The sequence below is a fragment of the Homarus americanus genome, unplaced genomic scaffold, assembly GCF_018991925.1.
Source record: "Homarus americanus isolate GMGI-L3 unplaced genomic scaffold, GMGI_Hamer_2.0 scaffold34331, whole genome shotgun sequence".
Classification (NCBI taxonomy): domain Eukaryota; kingdom Metazoa; phylum Arthropoda; class Malacostraca; order Decapoda; family Nephropidae; genus Homarus; species Homarus americanus.
The window spans coordinates 1135-5602 of NW_024712370.1; the positions used below are offsets into that span (position 1 = coordinate 1135).

The 4468-nt window shown below is 43.1% G+C and overlaps 1 non-coding gene and 1 pseudogene across 1 annotated transcript; one reads left to right on the forward strand and one right to left on the reverse strand.

Moving 5' to 3' along the window:
* Window positions 1-558: 558 nt before the first annotated feature.
* Window positions 559-721, forward strand: LOC121860250. The gene has a single exon (XR_006087845.1). It is a non-coding gene; the product is annotated as a U1 spliceosomal RNA (small nuclear RNA).
* A 677-nt stretch (window positions 722-1398) lies between these two features.
* LOC121860257 lies at window positions 1399-1571 on the reverse strand (annotated as a pseudogene).
* Between the last annotated feature and the right edge of the window lie 2897 nt (window positions 1572-4468).

Below are 4468 nucleotides of genomic sequence, written 5' to 3' on the forward strand. Positions count from 1 at the left end.
ATTGATCTTGTTACTATGCCAAAGAAAGTAGTTCCACAATGTTCAGTTTTATATTAGGAGGGATAGCCCTCACTAGATAGCAAGTTCCTCATAATTGATATTATAAGTAATACCCCAAACGACTTAATCGTGAGAGGGAGAAACTTAAGGTCAATTTGAGATAGAAGAAAACTTGGCTTACCTCTATACTTTAACAAACTTATCCTGGCAAATCAATCTAAAGATGGTGGTTGAGATACTATTAATTACTTTATTTTGGATCTAATTTGAAATCATCTTGATTTAGACACAAGAAAAACGCGAAAATAAATATCAATAGTTAACATTTTCTAGCCAAGTATGTTTGTAAATGAATAAAGTTTATAAAGCCAAACTTGTTTATTTCTATCACATGCTCTTATTTTTAATTTGGAAATTTTTATTTTAGCATACTACGAATTATAGAAAGAGTAATCATTTTATTTGTTTGTAAAATGAGGAAAATAACATAAAAAAGAAGGTTCAGCGCAATGATGGTCAGTCAAGTAAGGTTAGGGTTCAGGATGATCATGTTCGTGCATACTTACCTGGCACAGGAGATACCGTGATCACGAAGGCGGTTTTCCCAGGGCGAGGCTCACCATTGCACTCCGGTGATGCTGACCCTTGCGATTAACCCAAATGTGGTTAACTCGGGTGTGCAATTTTTGTTAGCGGGGGACTGCGTTCGCGCTATCCCCCTTATACATATCATAAGGGACTCTAAACGAAATATAAAGTAAGGTGCAGCGGCGTATTTGCACCGCTTAACAAGGTCTCTGTTAATAAATAGTACTTGATTTATACTTAAGCGTCAGCGAAGAATTTTTTCTACGCTACTTTTACATGATTTGTATTTTGACAATTTTGTGTGAATGAAAAGATTTTCAAACTCTCCAATTGATGCCTAGTAACTCATAATACTGAAAGAAGTTTTTAATAGTCTGTTAGGAAAACGTGTTAATCTAAATTTTTTTCAGTATAATATCGAGACATTTTTTTGAGATTAAAAACTTTGATTGAGACAGAAAAAAGGAGTGTTATGTCCTCATGACACAATAGAGAACTTCAAAATATTAACTGTACTCATGTTGTGAAATGAGCCTGAACTTATCCTAATGTTATATCCAACGTTATCCTTGCCAGGTCCTAACACACCTCTTATCCATGTTTGTCACATCATACTCATGCATGTGTAACTCCGCATATTGTAACCTACCAAGGACCGAATAAACGGACAATTACATCCTGCTTTTTTGCAACCCAGAAAGAAGTCGCACCTGTGTCTGACCGTGACATATATACAGCGATTATAAGACATTATATGCCCATGGCCATCTTTAGATAAAATGTAATATATTTGCTTTAAATTCTCCCCAAGGGGAGTGGACCGATCCCGGAGATACTGCAATACCGGGCCGATCCGCGGCAAAGGTGGAGCAAGCCCCTAGCACTTCGCCATGATCCAAAAATCAGTTTAATATCGAAGATCCCACATGGGGATCGTATCAGATATTAAGCTGATAAGAACAGATTTTATTTAAAAGAATGATACATTGTTTTTTATTTACAATAGTTTGGGTATTCCAGTAATTTGTGACAATTGGCTGACTATCTATTACATTTTATACATAGTGTTCCTATTCCACTAACTAGAACCTATTCTTTCTTCTATCTTGACTTTGGGTTTATTTCACCCTACATACTGTCTAGCCCCTGAGTTATGTTCTATATAAATCATTCTCGACCAGCGAATGGCATCACTTACACACAGTTTCCTGAAGAGGCGCAGGTATCCCTTTGATGCCAGTCTCTTCATCAGCTTCTCGTTCTCCGGGTCGTATGCTCCCAGGGGTCCCACTATGAATGCAGCCACCTTCACCTGCTGGTATTGTCTTCTCATCTCTGCTGCCAGTTCTGCATACTTTTCTTCTTTCCTCAGCCTTGCTTCTTTAAATGCCTCTTCTCCATTCTCGATGGGCAGGTGACGTCGATCAGGATCACTTCTCAGTTCTTTTCAATCACCAGGTCTGGACGTTCATTGTCTGCTGCTCCTGGTACTCGTTCATTTAACGACATGATCTTCCAATGTCGACCTTCTGCGGCTTTTCGTACTCTATCCACCAGGGCATTATGTCGCTTTTGCATGGCTCGAGCGTGTATCATGCAGTGGTTTACTACATGTGGGAGCGTTTCTTCTCTATTGCTCGGTTTATGAAACGCCAGTTTGCGAAGGTTGTATACGTTCCATTTCGAACAAATGCTGATGATGCTTTCTCCTGTGCTACGAGCTTCATCACTTTCCCTTGGTCAGGCTTATTCTGCAGAGCTTCATCTCTGTTCTCTCGTCGTTGGTTCCTAATTGTTTTGGCTACCTTCCTCCTATCTTTTTCTTCAATGATGGATTCCTTGCATTTTATCTTAATGTTGTCTCTTTCCTCTGCTATCCACGAAACCCACTTTTCTGCCTGAGGCACCTCTGGCTCTAGACCAGATGGTTTGGCGGTCTCCTCCTCGCGTTTGTATCTCGCCCTGTGTTAAGTGAAAACCATGCAACCGTCATGCTTGGCTCCTGTCGACTTCTCATTGTTGCCACTCGCTGGCATTCGGCTCTGGCTATTTCCCTTACGTCAGGATCCGGTGAAGTGAGTAATTTAAATGCGGTATCCACCAGGAAAATATCAGAGCCTTCTGCCGCGAGTGGGACACCACAAGCTCCAGCTTTACTGCTTCCGTACAGGTCCTCATTCGACGCTCTTGACGGTAGATATAGCGTGTTCTTAAGCATTGTCTTCATTTCGCTGTCCAGGTGTGCCCAGTCTGTTTTCCTCAGTTGCCAAGTCCTCATTGCATGCACTCCTGCCGGGTACATGAATGTCTTGACTGCATCGAATCTCTGCCACGGTCCTAGCTTGCTTGTCAGTATTTTGGTCCCGAGATGCATTAGTTCCTCTACTGTTTGGATGTTTGGCAGAAGATGGAACCCAACTGGTCGTCCCAAGAATAGCGTTGCCTCGCCATCGCTCTTCCATTGAATGGGCGTTTCTCCAACATAGAACTGTGTCTGGCGCATTCCTCGAGGTGTTCGTCCAGACAGGTGCAATGATGAGCATTTACTAGGATTTATGTCGAGTCCCATCCTACTGCATTGTTCTGGTGCTATGTAGAGGAGTTCCTATAGATTATCTTGCTGTTTTGTAATTATGGTTATATCGTCTGATATGCTAAGCATGGGTGCTTGTGTTGTTGGCTCAGTATCATTCTTCGGCCGCGATTTTCCGCAACCGTGGTTCGACCGCTATATTGAACAGGAGACCACTAATTGGGCACCCCTGTTGCACACCGCATTGCACTGGTATCTCTTCTGTTTTTACTTCCTTTGTTAGGATTCTTGTCGTCTTGCCACTGATGATGTCTCCTGCTACTGCTTCAAAATCCCGTCCCACCCCTATACGGTTGAGCGCTCTTTTAATGAGGTCCAGTGACACTGAGCCAAATGCATTGGTCAAGTCAAGTGCTGCTATGCAGGTATCGCCATTGTTCCGTCGTGCATCGTCCATGTGATGTTGAAGTATGTAGTTGTGTTCTATCACCCCATCACTTGCCATGAATCCTTTCTGTGCAGCGCACAGTACCTCGTTGCCAACGAGCCACTTTCTGAGGCGTGCTGTGAGGCATCCCGTGTACACCTTGTATATTGTGCTGCTTAGTGTTAGAGGCCTCCAATTTGAAACGTCTTCTGGGTTACCACCTTTTTTCGGGACAAGTATTGTTCTGTATCGTTTCCAGGAGTCTGGTATTCTCTGGGCTTTTAGACACACGTTGAATATGGCTGCCATAACTCGGCAGCTTGGGTCAGCCTTTCTCCAGTTATCATTTGATATTCTGTCTTCACCTGGTGACGAATTCTCTGCTGCTGCTAGTTTTGCAAATACTTCCTTCTCTGTGAAAGGCTGCATTTCCATCTCTGGTCTGTCGTCTGGCGGTTCGGGAATGTGCTCCACGGTATTTAGGTCACATTCCTTTTCGACCATCATGTGTTGGAAGTGTTCCTCTATTCTCTCCTTGCTTATTTCACATCTTGCGCCGTTCCCTTCGACAATTAGCCGTATTGCTCGGCGACGGTTGTATTTGTACAGCCTCTGGATCTGTTTGCAATCATTGACATCGGTGATTTTCCTGGTCGTGTTCTGTCCTTGAGAGATGTTTATCCTGTTTGCCGCTTGGATTGCTACCTCGATCTCAATCAGTACTTCTTCAAATCTTGCCCAGTCCGGGTTCCGCTGGATCTCATACACTGTGCCCAGAAACGGCTCCAGTATCCATGTCTCCTCAGCTTCATCTCGCTCTTCATTTGGTTCAGGAGTTATGCCAATCTGCTCCTGTATGTTGCCTTCACCACTTAGTGTTTGGGTTGCTTCACTTTGCGATAGTGGTGTAGGGGATTCAC